The sequence below is a fragment of the Ranitomeya variabilis genome, chromosome 4 (genome assembly GCF_051348905.1).
Source record: "Ranitomeya variabilis isolate aRanVar5 chromosome 4, aRanVar5.hap1, whole genome shotgun sequence".
In the NCBI taxonomy this organism is placed as follows: Eukaryota; Metazoa; Chordata; class Amphibia; order Anura; family Dendrobatidae; genus Ranitomeya; species Ranitomeya variabilis.
Window position 1 is genome coordinate 697,186,560 of NC_135235.1, and position 21,661 is coordinate 697,208,220.

The 21,661-nt window shown below is 47.3% G+C and overlaps 1 protein-coding gene across 1 annotated transcript in view; it reads left to right on the forward strand.

The window, feature by feature from the left end:
* The first annotated feature begins 14,224 nt into the window (after positions 1 to 14,224).
* Positions 14,225 to 21,661, forward strand: part of LOC143767740 (uncharacterized) — a 90,587-nt gene continuing 83,150 nt past the window's right edge. The window contains exon 1 of the mRNA XM_077256252.1: positions 14,225 to 14,271. The gene's annotated coding sequence lies outside the window, so the exon portion shown is untranslated. The remainder of the gene's footprint in view (positions 14,272 to 21,661) is intronic.

The following is a 21,661-nucleotide window of genomic DNA, read 5'->3' on the forward strand; positions in this document are numbered from 1 at the left end:
AGGTGTAAAATTAAGAGAATATAAAGACAAATGAAAAAGAAAGATGATATTTTAAAAGATGTTAAAACGGAAAAATATAACTGATTTTATTTTAATTTTTACAATAGTTTAGAAAATTCAGATGACATTCAAAACAGATATTGACACAAGGTTTTCAGAATAAAGAATGAATGTGATACGAATGGTGAGAGAATGAGTTTAGGATTGATTATGATATTTCTCAAATCATAATCAGGGTGGACTGCAAAATATTAATATTTCAATAATAAAAAAATATAAATTACTTAACATATGAGCAGAGACTCTCATTAACAAGAACAAAAAAGGTAGAGAGCACTACTATAGGGCATGTCTAAATAAGGACTAATATGAATGGGGCTGCTGCACAGAGAGGCTAAACATGTGGAGAGGAGGAGAAAAAGATCCGTGCATACAAGGCGCACCCTAAGTCACAAGACAATGTTGAAATTATGTGCAATATATATTAGTAGACATAATAAAACCATTAAAAGACAAAACACATCACCAGAAGTCCCATATGACTATGACAACATTACAATATCAAGGCAAAGTGCAGCATATATATGTGTGCACACATGGATAATCAGCCCTGGAAAACAATATCAATGCCAATAAATCTTAAATCACATGAAGTCTCACACCGGGCGTCCCCAGGAAGACAGTAGAAAAAAGATCTTAATGCAAGATCACAATAAATCCTGATTAGACCCCTCTTAGCAAGTAGAAAAGTGAGCAGTTCCCTGGATGTGTAAGAAATGGAGGAACACTGAAAACAATTGCAAAAAGAGAGGGGAAAAGAGAAAAAAAAAAAAGGACCCCCAGGATGAGAAAGCCATCCGATTTAACAGATGTATTAGTGAAATGGGCGTCAGTGCATGAAGTCCAGGGGTCAATAGCCAAGGGACCAAGGCGATGTGGGAAGCCCCACGCGTATCGCTGCAACCAGCAGCTTCGTCAGTGGAAGTTTGCTGGGGAAAAGGATCAACCAACCTTAAATAGTGGAGCAATCAGGCATAACATGAGAAACAATCTCATGAGCAAGATTCATCAACAACCTAGACATAACTACAGTTTTACAGGCTATTCACCATAAACCTGAAATGGCAAGCAACTTGGGGATGGAAGAAACACAGGATCTTCAGGATCTTCTTGACCTCCTACAGGAAAATGAGGGTACACAAGGTATCGGGAGTGGCAATGGGCGCATGCTGTGCGTCAGCACCGGCTGACATCTTTTGGGGCTGGTGGGAAGAATTTTTTGTCTACAAATCTGACTCCTTCAGAAAACATGTTTAACAGTGGAACAGGTTCATTGATGATGTCTTCACATGGACCGTTACATTTCTGGACTTGAAGGTCTCCATTCAGGAAGATGGCCTTATCACGGACCTTTTTTCGTAAACTCACAGCAACAAACAGTTTACTCAGAATCCTTAAGACCAGGTTTCGAGAACGTGGCTACCCCAAGAAATTGATCTCTTCTGCATTTCAGAGGGCAAAGCCAGGATTCGTTACTTTCTTCCAACAAATGTTCCAAGGGCAAATTTGTCCGTTTCATCTCGGACTATAAGGACCAATGGAGTCAGCAGGGTCTATATAGGTCAAACCTTTCAGGAATTCAGGAAAAGAGCACAGAAGCACCTTTCCGCAATACTTTTAGCATCCTCTGATGTCAAAAAGGAGGGTTCACCTGAATACTAGAGGCGGAAATCTCAAGAAACTTTTCAAACCGAATCACGCTGGATTTTCAACCTACGAAGCCTAGCTCCCAATGGCCTCACCTTTACACAAGCTTTTTGGGATGATGTTTTCATTTACTTGTTATTTATTGTATTTTGTATGTTATATAGGTTTTTTTGTTTGTTTTTTTTTTCTCTTTTTTTCTTTATGCGCAATATGCTCATGTGTAATGTGTGATTTATATGTGCACATTTACATTATATATTTTCATTACATTTATTTTATGTATCTTAGCTCTTTTTTTCCATATGTTATCTTTCCTTTTTTATTTTTTGCTTGTCCATATTTATTTTTATTTTTTCCCCTTTTTTTTATCCCCTTATATTTCTCATTTTCTTTACTTATTTACTTATAATTTTTCCTAGCGTACTGTTCAGCACCACCCAACATGGTGGGTCTCATTATACGTAATCAAAAAGGAAAAAAGCTGAAAGACACTAAGAACCAGGTGGATACTGTAGGGGTTTCACTCACTCAGGTGCGACGGCTGACACTTAGGAGGCAGGTTCCAACAAAAGTTCAGAGGTTTATTGCTTCAAATCATAAACCAGTTAGCATAAACAGAAAAAACAAATAGCCTTTAGTTCAGGCAAAAGGATAAAACAACTGTCCATTCCTTCAGGCTCAGACCTGGAGCCTTAACACCTTCTGGAGGCTAGCACCTCCACACATATCCACTGTGTTAAGCATTAGCCTGTCTTATATAGAGCTAACCACACCCAGTAACCCATCACATGATTAGCCATGTGGTCTGACATCACCACAGGTCCTGAAACACATATATATACATGGTTATGTGCAACAAAGAAATACTCCGGGCTACATTACAGCAACAAGCCACCTATGCGACACATATCTCCCGTCGACTACACACCCTTTAGCCATGCTACATACCTCCCCCCTCTGCCTAAAGCCGTGGGGCTTGGCACTTTCCCCCACTAAACAAGGGATTCTTGATAGGGCATCCGCATTACCGTGCAGCTTTCCGGCCCTATGTTCCACATGGAAACTGAAGTCCTGCAAGGCTAAGAACCAACAGGTGACCCTAGCATTTCTACCTTTTGTTTCCCTCATCCATCTAATTGGGGCATGGTCAGATATTAGTCTGAATTTACGACCCAGCAGATAGTACCGTAATGTGTCCACCGCCCACTTTATGGCCAAACACTCTTTTTCTACGACTGAGTAGTTCTCAGATGAGGACAGCTTTCTACTCAGATAGAGAACAGGATGCTCCTCCCCATGTAGCTCTTGGGAAAGGACTGCTCCTACCCCAACATCCGAGGCATCTGTCTGAAGAATAAATTCTTTCTTGAAGTCCGGGGCCATCAGAACGGGCTGCTTACATAGAGCCCCTTTCAACTCTTGGAAGGCTGACTCTGTCTCTTCGGACCATTTAACCATCACCGATTTTGTCCCCTTTAGCAGATTAGTCAGAGGCGCAGCCACTGTGGCGAAGTTCGGGATGAACCTCCTGTAATATCCCACGATTCCCAGAAAGGTTTTAACTTGCTTTTTGGAGAGTGGTTTCGGCCATGTTTGGATTGCCTCCACTTTCCTGATTTGGGGCTTTATTTCTCCACGACCCACTATATAGCCTAGGTATTTAGCTTCTTCCTTACCCAAGGCACACTTTTCGGGTTTATTATAAACCCCGCATCTCTTAGAGCATCAAACACCTCTTGGACTTCCTCCAGATGACTCTCCCAGGCGGGCTAAAGATGACGATATCATCTAGGTACGTAGCAGCGTAGGCCTTATGGGGAGCAAGGACTCTATCCATAGCCCTCTGGAAGGTTGCTGGAGCTCCTTGTAGGCCAAACGGCATCCGGACATACTGGAAGCATCCATCAGGTGTCGAAAAGGCCGTCTTCTCCTTGGCTTCCTGTGCCATGGGGATCTGCCAATACCCCTTTGTCAAATCCAAGGTGGATATATATCTGGCGTGCCCAAGCCTTTCGATGAGCTCATCAATGCGGGGCATGGGGTAAGCGTCAAACTTGGAGACCTCATTCAACTTCCGATAGTCGTTGCAAAATCTCCACTCCCCATCAGGTTTTGGGACCAGGACAATTGGGCTTGACCAACCGCTCTTGGATTCCTCAATGACTCCAAGCTTCAACATACGCTCCACTTCCTTGGAGATAACTTCTCGACGAGCCTCAGGAATACGATAGGGCTTCACGTTCACCCGCACATGTGGCTCTGTTAGGACCTCGTGCTCTATGACCTTCGTGTGTCCTGGCAACTCTGAAAACAGGTCCCTGTTTTTCTGGAGTAACTCCCGGCACTGCTGTTTCTGGGTCTTCGATAGCGTCTCCGCTATAGTAACCGCTCCAACCTCACCTTCTGGGTTGCTTAACAACGATGGAGTTACTGTCGGCTCTCTATCTTGCCACGGCTTGATGAGGTTGACATGGTATACTTGGAATGGTTTCCGTCTTCCTGGTTGGTGAATTTTATAATTTACTTCACCAAGTTTCTCGACAACTTCATATGGCCTTTGCCATTTGGCCAAGGACTTGCTTTCCACCGTCGGAACTATCACAAGAACTCGGTCTCCCGGATTGAACTGCCTCACTCTTGCAGACCGGTTGTAGACTCTGGCCTGAGCTTCTTGTGCCTGGAGGAGGTGTTCTTTCACGATAGGCATCACCTTTGCAATCCTCTGCTGCATCAGGGCCACATGCTCAATGACGCTTCTGTGGGGCGTGACTTCGGCTTCCCAGGTTTCCTTGGCTATATCCAGGAGTCCTCGCGGATGTCGGCCATATAGAAGCTCAAACGGTGAGAACCCTGTGGAGGCCTGTGGAACTTCGCGAATGGAAAACATCAGATAGGGTAAGAGACAATCCCAGTCTCTACCGTCTTTCTCTATAGCTTTTCTCAGCATGCTCTTCAGTGTCTTGTTAGATCTCTCAACAAGGCCATCTGACTGGGGATGGTACACCGAGGTCCTCAACTGGGAGATTTTCAGGGCTTTGCATAACTCCCTCATCACCTTGCTCATGAAAGGTGTCCCCTGGTCAGTCAGGATCTCCTTCGGCAGACCTGTCCGGGAAAAGACATGGACCAACTCGTGGGCTATACTCTTCGAGGAAGAATTTCTCAAGGGAATTGCCTCAGGATAGCGTGTGGCATAGTCCAGGATGACTAATATATACTGATGGCCCCGGGCTGATTTAATTAAGGGACCAACCAAGTCCATGGCAATTCTCTCGAACGGCACCTCAATAATGGGCAGTGGCACAAGGGGGTTCCGGAAATGAGGAGTGGGAGCAGTTAGCTGACATGTAGGGCAGGACCTGCAATAGTTCACTATTTCCTGGTGACACCCAGGGCAATAGAACCTCTGCACAACCCGTTCCTGCGTTTTTTCCACCCCTAGGTGTCCCCCCAAGATGTGTGAATGGGCCATGTCCAACACCTTCCGTCTATATGGACCCGGCACTACCAACTGCTCTACCAACTCCTCCCTTATTTTCGTGACCTAGTACAACAACTCCCCACTCATCAGAAAATGGGGAAATCTTGTGTCTGCCCCCGGCTCCTGTATCACCCTGTCAATAACTGTGACATTATTAAAGGCTTCCCTCAGAGTGGGGTCCCTATGTTGGGCAGTCCCAAAATTTTCACTGGTTACCTCTAACTCCATAATGTCAGATGCAGGGGACACTTCCTCCTCATCCCCAACCAGAACACAAAAAGGAAACCTGTCTGTCTCTGGGTGTGGCGACACCCTTCCAGGGTTCATTGGTTCCCTACTCTTGCTAGGGAGCTCAGAACCTTTTCCCCACAAATCCCAAATCAAACAGAAATCCCGGCCAATAATTATAGGGTGCAACAAGTCCTGCACGACGCCGACTATGTGGGACTCAGTGCCACATGCCGTTTCAATGTCCACCCTGGCCAAAGGGTAGTCCTTTGCATCACCATGTATGCACCGCTCTCTGACCTTCTTTCCCGGGAGCAGGTGGAGAGGAAAAGTGGCCCTCACCAGGGTCACTAGGCTCCCCGAGTCTAACAGTGCCGTGACTGCTCGACCGTTCACCTTTACGGGACACGCTTGAGGTCCCTCGTTGGGGGAGAGTTCACACTGCAGGCTGGATACGCATAGTATGAACAACGGCGTCCCATGCTGCAGTCCATCTGCTCAGTGGTCTGGAAACAACGGGCAGCTATATGTCCTGGCCCGTGGCACCTCCAACAAATAATATCACCCGTAGGGACCTTGGGCACCACCTCCCCCGCCCTTTGTGACCTTGGACGCGCCACCCCTTTTTGGGACTCAGCAGCTTTCTGAGACCCCCAGTACGGCATGGGCTGCCTCCCAAAAGAGCCTTCCATCCCTTGGTACCTCTCGACCAGTCCGATCAGTTCGTCGGCATTCTGGGGATCACCCTGGGCAACCCGAGTCTGTATGGACCTCGGGAGGGAATGCACAAACCGATCCAACATCACCCGTTCTACCATCTGTGCAGGCATAGAGGACTCTGGCTGCAGCCATTTCTGGACCAGGTGTAACAGGTCAAACATTTGGGAGCGAGGCGGTTTGTCCCGGTGATAGGCCCAGCAGTGAACTCGCTGTGCCCTAACAGTCAGTGTCACCCCCAAACGTGCGAGAACCTCTGCTTTCAATTTGTCATACTCCTTGACATCCTGCAAGGTCAAATCATAGTATGCCTTCTGAGGTTCCCCCGTCAGGTAAGGTGCCAACACATCTGCCCACTGCTCTGGAGGAAGTTTTTCCCTCTCAGTGACCCTCTCAAACACCGTCAGGAAGGCCTCAACATCATCCCCGGGAGTCATTTTCTGTAATGCGCGTCTTACAGTCTTCCGGACGTGGGTGTCATCAGCCAAACCTGGGGTTGGGGCGCTCGTCTTGCCCTGGATGGCGGTTGCCAGAAGTTGCATCTGCTGCCGTTGCTCCTGCTGGCTCTGCCGTTGCTCCTGCTGGCTCTGTTGTATTTGCTACATCAACAGCCTGTTGGTCTCTTGCTGCTGTGACTGCAACTGGACCAAGTGTTTCAGCAGGGCCTCCATTTTCCCCGGCAATGCTTGCTGGCTTACAGCCGACTTGACCCAGGACATTCAAAAATAGACTTACGTCTCCACTGGGAACGCTGCCCGCACGTCTACCACCAATTGTAGGGGTTTCACTCACTCAGGTGCGACGGCTGACACTTAGGAGGCAGGTTCCAACAAAAGTTCAGAGGTTTATTGCTTCATAAACCAGTTAGCATAAACAGAAAAAACAAATAGCCTTTAGTTCAGGCAGAAGGAAAAAACAACTGTCCATTCCTTCAGGCTCAGACCTGGAGCCTTAACACCCTCTGGAGGCTAGCACCTCCACACATATCCACTGTGTTAAGCATTAGCTTGTCTTATGTAGAGCGAACCACACCCAGTAACCCATCACATGATTAGCCATGTGGTCTGACATCACCACAGGTCCTGAAACACATATATATACATGGTTATGTGCAACAAAGAAATACTCCGGGCTACATTACAGCAACAAGCCACCTATGCGACACATATCTCCCGTCGACTACACACCCTTTAGCCATGCTACAATACTCACTGATAAAGCAGGTGTAGCTGAGTCGATGACCTCACCAATGGAGAATCCACGGAAATTGGTGTGCTTGCTTGAAAAATCATGTATGGCAGTCCAAGTGCGAAAGAATGTAGCAGCACCACACAAATCTTTCCGATAAAAACCTTTGTCCTTTATTTAAACAACGTGCTATGGACAAGGTAACAGAGGGCAGGACAAAATGCAGATCAAGCTGGTGCAGTCAATGGACTACGGGTCCAGATAGAACAGATAGTGTGTCATTTCCTTTTAAACATGATCACATGACCTCTTTAAGTTGAAAAGAATTTTTAAAAAAACGTAACAATCAAACAGATAATATAAAAACAACCATCAACCTTCTATTTCGTTGATCAATATCACACATTTTCTCAAATATTAGGATATCTCAAAACATCTCAAATGGGCTTTAGAAATAAATATGAATAATTATAAGAAACACGAAAAATCCAACCTCTCATTAAGACCCAAAGGGCCCTGCATTTTCGCTTTAATAATCCATTTAGCTTCCTGACACAGGAGAGTTTTATTGTGGTCTCCCCCCCCATTTTTTGGTGGTTTAACCACTTCTAACCCTGCAAAATGCAGGCAATGGGGATCAGAGCCATGTACCTCCTGCATGTCTTTGATAAACCGAGGCGAGCATTTACCTGTGAAAATGGAGTTGAAATTTTCCCGGAATCTTATAAACATTGATCTTATGTTTTTTCCAATGTAAAAAAATAAACATGGACAAAATATAATATAAACCACTAATTTAGTCTTGCATGTGATTAAATCGAAAACTCTATGTTGGATATGTCCAACTTTTCCGAATGTACCTGTTAAATAATATGGACAAAAATTACAGTTATTACATCTGAAATTACCTTTTGGGGTGCCTGTATTGTACGTAACCCTTTATCATAAGGGCTGCTGGCACATAGGCACTTTCAATTGTGTTTTTCTTTTTTGTTTCTCCCCTGGGCCGATATTTCTTTTTGCGCTTTCTATTGGCAGATTTGAGCATATGGGGGGTAAAAACCCACTATATGTTATATGGTTACCTTTATTATAGGGGTTGTGGGTGTATAGACACTTTAAAATGGCCACCCTTTGCGCACATATATATATATATATATATATATATATATATATATATATATATATATTTTATGCTGCACTTTCTATCAGCATAATTTGCCTCATGGTATAGGCGCCAGTCTACTAGCAAATATGGGCCCTCTGTTCAATGGTCTCTGTGCACTCGATATTTCTATATTCCTCCCACATGAAAGGGTTTTTTTTCTCTCTGAGCATGCGTCTATCCTGGCCAGGATAGTCTTCCGGCTTTTCACCGCTCTGCCCTCCACACACCAGCCACATGTTATGCTTGATTGCTCCACTATTTAAGGTTGGTTGATCCCCTTCCCCAGCACACTTCCCCTGACGAAGCTGCTGGTTGCAGCGATACGTGTGGGGCTTCCCACATCGCCTTGGTCCCTTGGCTATTGACCCCTGGACTTCATGCCCCGATGTCCATTTCACTGATTCATGTGGTAAATCGGATGGCTTTCTCATCCTGGATGTCCTCTTTTTTTTTTCTCTTTTCCCCTCTCTTTTTGCTATTGTTTTCAGCGTTCCTCCTTTTCTTACACAACCAGGGAACTGCTTACTTTCTACTTGCTAAGAGAGGTCTATAGTTCTATATCAGGATTTATTGTGATCTTGCATTAGGTTCCTTTTTCTTCTGTCTCCTTGGGGGACACCCGGTGTGAGACTTCATGTGATTTAAGATTTATTGGCATTGATATTGTTTTCCAGGGCCAGGGGCGTAGCTAGAGCTTTTGCCGCCCGGGGCTGTTCCCGAGTTTGGCGCCCCCCCCCCCCATGTGATTTTCACACTCAGTCATGTACCGATGAGCTCCTCTCCCTTAAGCTCCCAATGTTCAGTGAAAAACTGAGAGAAGCAGAAGAGAAGCTCGATGTCACAGGACCATGAGTATGAAAGTCGCATATGAGTGACGTGTCCATGTGTCGACGACTGGAACCTGCAGAGCTGAACCCTGACATCGCAGCTTCTGAAATCTCACAACGCATGCACTGCACACTTTTAGGATTCTCCCTTGCCGGTGGACGGTCATGTCAGCACAAGTATGCGATTTGTATACTTCTGACCACATTCCGACTAGACGTGCCCGGCCTCACTCAGTTCATTTTCATTGAGTGAGGCCACACATGTCTAGTCAGCACATGACCGCATGTATGTAAATCGCCAGCACCAGAGAATCCTGACAGCGTGCAGTGCGCACTGTGAGAACTCAGAAGTCTGCAGTCACAAAGAATGACTGCAGACTCATCACAAACCAGGACATCCCCTTTAATGCTCCTAACATAAATAAAAACATGAGAGTTAGTCAGTATCACAAATAACATTTACATCCCGGTACCTTAGAGATGACGTCGCCTCTGGAGTTGTTCTCCTTCATTTCTTCATCTTGTCCAGACCCCATGATGCGTTTTCTCACCCACAGCCGTCTCTGCAGACCTCCATCTTCTCCGCTCTTTTGCAGAAAATCTCCACATGACGCCCTTAAAGATACAAGTGTCATTATAATGCTCCTGAATAAAAAATGTCCCCTCACTATATTGTCTGCACAAAATATGACCCCCACACTGTCCCTCTTATGGTACACGCTCTTTACACGGACCTCCCCTTTCCATACCGGCCCCCATTTTCACACTGTCCTCTCACACTGTGTCCCCCCTATAGGGCCCAGTATTTATACTGAACTCTCTCATCACACTCCCCATCCTTGGTATACTGTCCCCTCCTGGCTGTGCCCTTACACTGTCCCCCATGCTACGCATGCACACATCCCAACACCCTCACTCCCCGTACTCTGTCCACATACGTTTTTCACATCGCTACTCATACTGTGTCCGCATACAATCCCCCGTTTGACCCCAAACTGTCTGCACCCATCCCCCATACTGTTTCCTCATATATGCCCCCCATCTCCCCCTTTGCTCTTCATTTTGTGTCCTTAGATCTCCCCCACACATTAAATCCCCCCATCCCCATGACAAATCTCCCCCCACACACATTAAATCCCCCATCTCCACTCCAATTCTCCCCACACACAATAAATACCCCCATCTCCACTCACATTAAATCTCCCCCCACAATAAATCCCCCTTCCCTACTCACATTAAATCTCCCCCCCACAATAAATCCACCCATCTCCACTCATATCCAATATATCCATATCTCCATCCAATAATATATCCCCCACCCCCACTCACATTAAATCCCCCCACAATATACCCCCCATCCCCACTCACAGTAATCCCCCCCACAATGTATGCCCCCCATCCCCACTCACAGTAAATCCCCCCCACAATGTATGCCCCCCATCCCCACTCACAGTAAATCCCCCCCACAATGTATGCCCCCCATCCCCACTCACAGTAAATCCCCCCCACAATGTATGACCCCCATCCCCACTCACAGTAAATCCCCCCCACAATGTATGCCCCCCATCCCCACTCACAGTAAATCCCCCCCACAATGTATGCCCCCCATCCCCACTCACAGTAAATCCCCCCCCCATCCCCACTACAAATGTATGCTTCGGTGTCTTCAGCTCCACTGGAGCACTTACCACCGCTCTCTGTCTCCTGCTCTGCCGCGCAGGTGAGTGACGTCAGCAGCGTGATCACATGACCTGATCACGCTGCTGCCGTCGCTCTGACCCGGCAGTCAGAGCTTCAATTGTACTCGCATCACAGATACGAGTACAATTGAACACTGGGAGCCGGCACGCTGCAGCTTCTCTGTGCCGGCTGTCAGCTTGACAGTCGGCACAGAGAACAGCTGACTCCCAGTGTGGGGGGTGACATAATGCAGCCGCTGGGGGAGACACTGCGGACCGCCGCTTTAGGCGGCCAACTGCGCCCCCCTGCCGGCTGCAGCCGCGCACTGACTCACCCCCGCATTGTGCCGCCCCCCGCATTGTGCCGCCCGGGGCGGACCGCCCCCCCCGCCCCCACCTTCCTACGCCACTGTCCAGGGCTGATTATCCATGTGTGCACACATCTATATGCTGCACTTTCCCTTGATATTGTAATGTTGTGTCATAGTCATATGGGACTTCTGGTGATGTGTTTTGTCTTTTAATGGTTTTATTATGTCTACTAATAAATATTGCACATAATTTCAACATTGTCGTGTGATTTTGGGTGTGCGCCTTGTATGCACGGATCTTTTTCTCCTCCTCTCCAGATACTCTGGTTAGTGAGTGACTGAGTTATTCTGAGGATTTTGGCCGATACATCTGTTCTCTGTTTGTCAGAACTATAGGGCTTTTGTCAGAACTGTCAATATGTGGCTATTTGGAGACAGTGAATGGTTCCCAAAGGTCATAGGCTATATGCTTAAGTATTTCAAAATGAGGTAATGTACAAATAACTAATAAGCATATTCCATAAGTTACTAGTGTTCTTCTAATATGGTAGAGGCTATGAATATAGCGGTAGATCACCATATGTGGTTATGAGCCAAGAAACATAGAAACCAATGTAAGTCTATGAGTCAAAATAGTATATAAGCCGACCTAACTCCTGTTCAGGAGATCTCTCATACCTTGAGAATCTCCAAACCAGACCACATCAACCTCAAGACCATATGTAAGAACCAAACAATGCTTGTTTTCTCTTCTATAATCTAATACATATTTTTGTGTGCTATGAACTTACTTTTCTTCATTTTCCTAATCAATTTTTTGAATGAACTTTAAATAAGATTTGTTTTATCCACACAATTCAATATTGTTTTCATTTCTATCCTCTCTGTGCTCTTAAAAAAAGTAAGAAAGCGTTATTTTTTTCTAACAGGTGCCTTTAAGAAGATCTATCAATGGCACGGCTATTATAGCGAAACTCAGAATGAATAGCCGATAGTACCCCACAATTCCAAGAAACGCCCTCACTTGCTTCTTGGGAAGTGGTTGCAGCCACTCTTGAATCGCCTCGATCTTGTTTATTTGTAGCTTAATTTTGCCACTCCTAACGACATAATAATAATAATTTTTATTAATATCGCGCCAACACATTCCGCGACACTTTACAATTAAGCGGGGACATGTACAAACAATAAATTCAATACAAGCTAAGACAATTTAAACAGTGACATTAGGAGTGAGGTCCCTGCTCGCAAGCTTACAATCTAGAAGGAAATGGGGGGGCACAATAGGTGAAAACTGCTTATTTCAGGTCTGGCAATTATAATAAATAGGGATTTTCATGTAAAGCTGCATGATCCGGTCATCAGCCCGTGTGTTTAAGTGCAATAATCAAGTATCAAGCGCAGTTATCATGTGTATGGAGGGTGTGGAGACTGATGAATAGTAGAGTGCAGATTCAGAGTAATATTTGGAAGGAGGGAACAGGGCAAAGTTAGTTTACTGAGTAGTTGGTGTGGTAGGCTTGTTTGAAGAGATGGGTTTTCAAAGCGCGCTTGAATAGGTTGGGGCTAGGTATCAACCTGATCGTCTGGGGAAGTGCATTCCAGAGAGCTGGCACAGCACGAGAGAAGTCTTGGAGATGGAGGTGTGAGGTTCGGAATACGGGGGATGTTAGTCTTAGGTCATTTGTAGAACGGCGGGCACGTGTAGGGCGATAGACAGAGATGAGAGAGGAGATATAAGGCGGTGCAGAACTATGGAGAGCTTTGTGGGTGAGAGAGATGAGTTTATACTGGACCCTGTAGCGAATGGGTAGCCAGTGTAATGACTGGCACAAGATGGAGGCATCGGTGAAGCGGCTAGGCAGATATATGACCCTGGCTGCCGCATTCAAGATGGATTGGAGAGGAGAAAATTTGGTAAGAGGGAGACCGATCAGAAGAGAGTTGCAGTAGTCCAGACGAGAATTAATAAGAGCGACAGTAAGAGTCTTAGCAGTTTCAAAGGTGAGAAAAGGTTGGATTCTGGAGATGTTTTTAAGATGCAGGTGACAAGAGCGAGTGAATGATTGGCTATAGGGAGTAAAGGAAAGTTCGGTGTCGAATATGACCCCAAGACAGCGGGCATGCTGCTTGGGAGTTATGGTTGAACCCCCAGGGTTATTTCGGTTAGGTAGAGTGAGGTTAGTAGGGGGATGAAACACAAGAAGTTCCGTTTTGGAGAGATTTAGTTTCAGAGGGAGGACATGATGTTAGAGACAGCAGACAGTCAATCCTTGGTATTTGAATTATGATAGGTGTGTGATGTCAGGAGAAGAAGTGTATAATTGGGTGTCCTCAGCATAGAGATGATACTAGAACCCAAATCTGATTGTCCAATAGGGGCCGTGTATAGAGAGAAAAGGAGGGGGCCCAGGACTGAGCCCTGCGGAACCCCGATAGTAAGGGGACGAGGAGAGGAAGAGGAGTTGGCAAAAGATACAGTGAAGGAGCGATCAGAGAGGTAGGAGGAGAACCAGGAGAGGGCTGTGTCCTTGAGGCCAATAGAGTGGAGAATAGTGAGAAGGAGCTGGTGATCCACAGTGTCAAATGCAGCAGAGATCCAGGAGAATCAGCAGAGAGCAATGACCTTAGGAATTAGCTGTCATTAGATCACTTTAGTTAGGGCAGTTAGAAGAGAGTTATCCAAGAGATAGCAGATTAGACGGGAGTGGACCAAGCGTTCCAGGAGTTTAGAGATGAAGGAAAGGTTAGAGACAGGTCTGTAGTTAGCAGCTACATCCACAATGTAAACCCCTCCTGACCCCACACATAAACATCAGCTCATCAGGAAACATTATAACCAGCACAGCAGAGTCCTGCATATACTGAGGCCCCTGATCATGTGACCCCTGACTCCTCCCCTCCTGTGTCCTCATCACAGGTCCTGTGCGCACAGAACTGCCGTATATGTGGTGTGCAAGTGAAGGTATGTGGAGATTCCCCATTAATGGTGCATTAATATTAGAAATACTGTATATTGTTTGGTCTTCCAGACCTTATCTTGACCTCCACTGTTCCTGGTAACTGCTATTTCTTAATTACATTTAGGACTGAGGAAAGGGCAACTTGAAAATGCTTTGTTATCTTCCTATATCCTCCTGCTTCGTGGGCCTCCACCATTTTCAGAGTGCTCGGCAGCTGCTTAGAACCCATGGCTGCTGCTTTTTGGCACAAGGTTAGAGGAGGCTGGGTTTTTACAGAGTTGGGAAATTTGCATCATCTGGCCTTTCCTAACAATGATAGTGAACAAGCGATAACCCTAAGGGTACCGTCACACAGTGCCATTTTGATCGCTACGACGGTACGATTCGTGACGTTCTAGCGATATCGTTACGATATCGCAGTGTCTGACACGCAGCAGCGATCAGGGATCCTGCTGAGAATCGTACGTCGTAGCAGATCGTTTGGAACTTTCTTTCGTCGCTTGATCACCCGCTGACATCGCTGGATCGTTGTGTGTGACAGCGATCCAGCGATGTGTTCGCTTGTAACCAGGGTAAACATCGGGTAACTAAGCGCAGGGCCGCGCTTAGTAACCCGATGTTTACCGTGGTTACCAGCGTAAACGTAAAAAAACCAAACAGTACATACTCACATTCCGGTGTCTGTCCTCCGGTGTCTCAGCTTCTCTGCACTGTGAGCGCCGGCCAGCCAGAAAGCGAGCACAGCGGTGACGTCTGACGTCACCGCTGTGCTTTCCGGCCGCTGTGCTTACACAGTGGAGAGAAGCAGAACGCCGGGGGACAGACACCCTCATCTAATCGAGTTGTGAGGGAACTTAAGAAACAGACACAACAGTTGTGGGGACTTTCCGTAAGCACAGCAGGGAAGGACCACAACACATAGCGCTAGAAGGAAGGCACCGATTTCCACCTGTGAAGGGAACTCTGGAGGTGCTATTGGACCGGCCGGACTTGCGCAGCCTGGTGAACCGTGTTCTGGACTGAGGACCCAGAGATCTTCAGTAAAGAGGTAAAGAGACTGCAACCTGGTGTCCTCGTTATTTACTGCACTGCACCACTACAGCCTCATCACCACCATCTACATCATATCTATCACTGTACGCCCCTCGGCAGGGTCACGGACCGGGCCTAGCCACCGTGACAACCCCAGAGCAGAGACTCAGAGGCCCGGTACCGGGTAGTCCCTACGGCCCTGCGGCGGTGGGGGCGCTACAACTTGGCGTCACGAACAGGATCTACTTAAGCCTGAAGAATCAGGTCATGTGTGCCTTGGAACTGAGATTTATTGTGCTAGGACTGTATTATGTTACAAAGACGGTGCTATGACATTCCCCGCCAAAACCGTCGCCATTATAGTACTATGTGGCGCGCAGGGAACATGGGGTGTGTCATCGTGGGCGTAGCTTGGAAGAGCGGCGCGAAGATGGAGCCCACCCCTCACAGATACTACTATGTTCAGAAAATATGCCCATCAAGGAGAAGGGCCCGCCTCCTAGTGTGGGATGGTGGAGGAGAGGAAGGCCGTCCTCCGGACGGGGAGGAGCAAGAGCCTCTGGATGCCACGAGGCAGAATCCGATTGGCAGCATGGAGCGCGGAAGTCACCCCGGAGAGGGAGAGAAGACCCGTATCAGGCCCCACCAATGGGAGCCGACGGAGTTCGTACCAGGCTGCGCTAATCAGGAGATCCTCGGGGCAGAGGTGGAGGAGCTGTGCCGGCAGTTCCGGAGTCTCTGTCAGCGAGCAGCCATCCCTAGTGAGGAGCCGCAACCGCACCAAGCATCGATCCCGCAGCCGACCACAGAGGAGACCGGCACTGGAGATGCGGCGGAAGCAGGTAACGGCGCCAACCCGGGCGTGGCGATTGAAGAGCCCCTGCTGGTGGATGTAGACTCGCCCCCACCACGACCACCCGGACGGGTGTGTAGCCGCATTGAGTGCGAGAGGCCCTGGGAAACCCTGCAGACAGCCGATAGCCCCCTGCGACCCATCAAGCAGCCCCCGCAGCTCCAGGGAGAATGGGTAACCTTCAAGTGGACCCGCGCGGCCACCACCAACCTGATGGGGTTTCCAGGGGGTGCCCAGGAGGAAGGGGAGAGTATTGAGGTCATCCGCCAGAGGGAATACCGCCAGCAGCTGCGCCAGCAAGAAGAGGAGTGGGCCCGCAAGAAGGAGCTCCGGCGTCAGGCTGAGCGGGAGAAGGACCTCCAAATCAAAGCCCAGGTCAGGCAGGCTGCTGAGGAGAACTGGGGCCCGCAGCGCTATGGCATGATCAGCACCTTCCGGCTGCAGGGAGGTTGGGGCTTCATTAAGGAGCCCGGTCTTGCCTTGGAAGTGTTTGTCACCCGGCGGGATGTAGAGGCGCACCTCATTGAGGGACACCCAGGCCGGGATCTCTACCCAGGAGACCGAGTTCGGTACACTCGCCACTGGGGAGATAAGGGGTGGTATGCCCCGCACGTGCGCAGATACAAGCCAGAAGTGACAGTACCATCCTCCGATGATTCACCGAGATCAGCGGTCATTGCCCCAATCTCCCTGTGTGCCAAATGTTTACGGACCATCACTCCGAGGAGAACCGTGAGTACCCAGACCCCAATCCGGGGTGCAGATGCCCTTTATGTGGTGGCGGGAGGAGGGCGGTGCTCACGGAAGCCACCCCCAGACTTGGAAGAATAAACCTCGATACCATGAATATGTACATAGTTTCTTAACTGTTTGGTCGTTTCCTGTTTTGCTGCTAGACCCGTCCAGGGTTAACTCTTAAGGGGATCCTTCTGTTGACCCGGGATCCCTATTGTTCTGTTTTTGTTTGTTTTTCCAAAGTTTTTGCACAAGTTTTAGTTGAAAAGAACTGCTGAAATCATGAACAGTGCATGATACGAACTTTTTGTACATAGTTTGCACCTTATTAAAGGTGCTCCCTACTGGTTTTACTTAAAGAAGGACTCTTTGTGAAGATACCACACTGGAACCTTTGCTGAGTATGGACTGGTAGCTTGAGAAGGCGTGCTACCTCATAGAGACTTGGTCCTCTCTTAAGGGGGATGTTCATTTGTCGCACTTAAACGATGATATTGCTTTAAGACAGGTAGCAATAATGTTTTGACGAAAGAAAGTGATGATAATGTTTACACGAGTAAGTTATATGTATTCAACTAGTTAATTGTGAAGAAATGCTGATGATGTTCTCTGAAAAGAAAAAGTGAGAAAGATAATGAGAAGGTTTGATGTTATATAAAGAAAATGGTTGATAACGTTGATAGATAGTTAGGATGGAAGGTAAACCCTGAGTCCTCATAGGAGTCATGTAGAGATGGCTCAGTGCTCTTAAACTGAAAGAAATGTTATGCTCTATACTGTGTATAGTAGTGGAAAAGGCAGTAGGCCCGGGCTGAACGCCCCGGTCCTGCATGGAAAGGAGAGGCAGTAGGTCTGGTGCCGTTAGGACAGGCGGTCCTGCAGATTTAAAGAAGGAGAATGGAAAAGTTAAATTACCTTATAATGTGATTATAGGAAGGTCTTTAGTGGATTCAGAGTGTATGTCCTTAAAGGCAATGTTAAATTATTGTTCAACAATTTTGCACTTAGTAGAATACCCGGTTGGGTAAGAAAAGTTATTTATAGCACGTTGCTATGATATTTAACCATGTTTGTAACGTTCAAGTGTCCTTACCTCCCATAAAGGGAAGCCTGTTTAAACATGCTTACTGTTATTGCACTCACAAAAATTGTATGTCTTTTTGCTAACCTGTATTGTTGTTTTCTTCTCAGTCCCGGAGTACTGTGTTTAACCAGGGGGGAGTGCAGCGCCCCAGAGTCCTGGTCGTTGCAGTACTGTGGCTCCGCCACTAAGGGGAGCTATGGTACGTCTGATGGCACTGAAGGAGTTCATCTGATCAGGTATCACAGACACCAATACATTTCACAGCCGGGCCTCCGGGGGGGAGCTAAGGGTTCTATTCACTAGGCCACTCCCCACCATAGTGGGTAAACTGGGGGTCAGGCAGGAAGTTAGATGAGAAAGCTGACTGGGTTGGAACCAGGCAACACCTTGTGGCAGAGGGTGTTGTAGGGGAAGATACAGTAGGGTCTCTGTCAGGGGTGGGATCCTGACAGAGGCTTGGCAACTTGAACGAACGTAACGGGACCGTGCCTGCTCTGGGTAGCGGCGGTGCCCAAGGAAGGATTAGAAGAGAGATAGATTGTGCTGAGTGAGAAACGAGATCAAAAGGAGAAATACCAGTAGGAGTCGTGCTGTAAGACCGAAGCAACATCCTACTGAGGCGCACTACCGGTGGCCGGAACGCCGAGGGAGTATCATAACATTCAGCTTCAAGCAATACTCCAAACAGCGGCAGGACAGTCAGTCTAAGGCGGGCTGTCTAACTTTAATCACCTATGCAGTCTTGGGGGGCAACTTGTGGAGAGGGGCGATTCTAGGGTCCCGGAAGAGCTCCGAGCCTACCCGTCAAACGGGTGCCGTCCCAACCAGAACAACAGGGAGGGACGGAGGATTAGCAGAACATCATCTAATCGAGTTGTGAGGGAACTTAAGAAACAGACACAACAGTTGTGGGGACTTTCCGTAAGCACAGCAGGGAAGGACCACAACACATAGCGCTAGAAGGAAGGCACCGATTTCCACCTGTGAAGGGAACTCTGGAGGTGCTATTGGACCGGCCGGACTTGCGCAGCCTGGTGAACCGTGTTCTGGACTGAGGACCCAGAGATCTTCAGTAAAGAGGTAAAGAGACTGCAACCTGGTGTCCTCGTTATTTACTGCACTGCACCACTACAGCCTCATCACCACCATCTACATCATATCTATCACTGTACGCCCCTCGGCAGGGTCACGGACCGGGCCTAGCCACCGTGACAACCCCAGAGCAGAGACTCAGAGGCCCGGTACCGGGTAGTCCCTACGGCCCTGCGGCGGTGGGGGTGCTACATATACACTCACTGGCCACTTTATTAGGTACACCTGTCCAACTTCTTGTTAACACTTAATTTCTAATCAGCCAATCACATGGCGGCAACTCAGTGCATTTAGGCATGTAGACATGGTCAAGACAATCTCCTGCAGTTCAAACCGAGTATCAGTATGGGGAAGAAAGGTGATTTGAGTGCCTTTGAACGTGGCATGGTTGTTGGTGCCAGAAGGGCTGGTCTGAGTATTTCAGAAACTGCTGATCTACTGGGATTTTCACGCACAACCATCTCTAGGGTTTACAGAGAATGGTCCGAAAAAGAAAAAAAATCCAGTGAGCGGCAGTTCTGTGGGCGGAAATGCCTTGTTGATGCCAGAGGTCAGAGGAGAATGGGCAGACTGGTTCGAGCTGATAGAAAGGCAACAGGGACTCAAATCGCCACCCGTTACAACCAAGGTAGGCCTAAGAGCATCTCTGAACGCACAGTGCGTCGAACTTTGAGGCAGATGGGCTACAGCAGCAGAAGACCACACCGGGTACCACTCCTTTCAGCTAAGAACAGGAAACTGAGGCTACAATTTGTACAAGCTCATCGAAATTGGACAGTAGAAGATTGGAAAAACGTTGCTTGGTCTGATGAGTCTCGATTTCTGCTGCGACATTCGGATGGTAGGGTCAGAATTTGGCGTAAACAACATGAAAGCATGGATCCATCCTGCCTTGTATGGAGCATCTTTGAGATGTGCAGCCGACAAATCTGCGGCAACTGTGTGATGCCATCATGTCAATATGGACCAAAATCTCTGAGGAATGCTTCCAGCACCTTGTTGAATCTATGCCACGAAGAATTGAGGCAGTTCTGAAGGCAAAAGGGGGTCCAACCCGTTACTAGCATGGTGTACCTAATAAAGTGGCCGGTGAGTGTATATATATATATATATATATATATATATATATATATATATATATATATATATACCTAAAATACAAAGGAAATGTGTCATATTTAACTTTAGGCCTTTTAAGGTACCGTCACACTAAACGATATCGCTAGCGATCCGTGACGTTGCAGCGTCCTCGCTAGCGATATCGTTTAGTTTGACACGCAGCAGCGATCAGGATCCTGCTGTGATGTCGCTGGTCGCTGAATAAAGTCCAGAACTTTATTTGGTCGTCCGATCGCCGTGTATCGTTGTGTTTGACACCAAAAGCAACGATACCAGCGATGTTTTACACTGGTAACCAGGGTAAACATCGGGTTACCAAGCGCAGGGCCGCGCTTAGTAACCCGATGTTTACCCTGGTTACCAGCGTAAAAGTAAAAAAAACAAACAGTACATACTCACCCAGCGTCATACCTCCCCCAGCGTCTGCTTCCTGACACTGACTGAGCGCCGGCCCTAAAGTGAAAGTGAAAGCCGCTGTGCTGTTAGGGCCGGAGCTCAGTCAGTGTCAGGAAGCAGAAGCTGGGGGACGCGCAGGTGAGTATGTACTGTTTGTTTTTTTTACTTTTACGCTGGTAACCAGGGTAAACATCGGGTTACTAAGCGCGGCCCTGCGCTTAGCAACCCGATGTTTACCCTGGTTACCCGGGGACCTCGGCATCGTTGGTCGCTGGAGAGCGGTCTGTATGACAGCTCTCCAGCGATCAAACAGCGACGCTGCAGCGATCGGCATCGTTGTCGCTATCGCTGCAGCGTCGCTTAATGTGACGGTACCTTTAGACATCATTTAATCTTTAACTTGCTTAACTGTTCACAATAACAGCAAAAAGCATCTTTTACAATTGGAATAATTTTCAGTTTAGTACTTAGCAGCACATCTGCACTCTTATTATTTCTCTTTTTGCACAGTAACATTCCATACACTAGTCCCATATTTTCATTTTTCTTTTTTAAATTTATTTTTTAGGTTTTGTATTAAAAACTGGGATTAGGGAAATGAGGGAGGGGAAGGGAAGGGTTAACAGTGGTCAGAGGAAGGGATCAACAAAATTAGAGAACCCTAATAACAGTCTCTAACAAACAAGTACCGATTTGCAATTTGAAGAATGTTGTATGTAGATGTCATACTTAAATGTATACAATTCCGAGGAAAGAGGCACAAAATGGCAATTTTAAACCTTAAAGGGAACCTGTCACCTGAATTTGGCAGGACCAGTTTTGGGTCATATGGGCGATATTGCCTTGCGCCGGCGTGTACTCCAGAGGACAGAGAATGAACTTCAATCCAATATTAAGGCCAGCATGCAGCCAGCGGGTAAGGAAAGGGTGAATTAAACACCCGAAAACCCCGCCCATATGACCCAAAACTGGTCCCGCCAAATTCAGGTGACAGGTTCCCTTTAAATTTGCTGTTCCAGATCTTCCATTTCTTAGAATGTTTGTAAACACTGCTATTGTTAGCCACAAATCTCCATTCCAG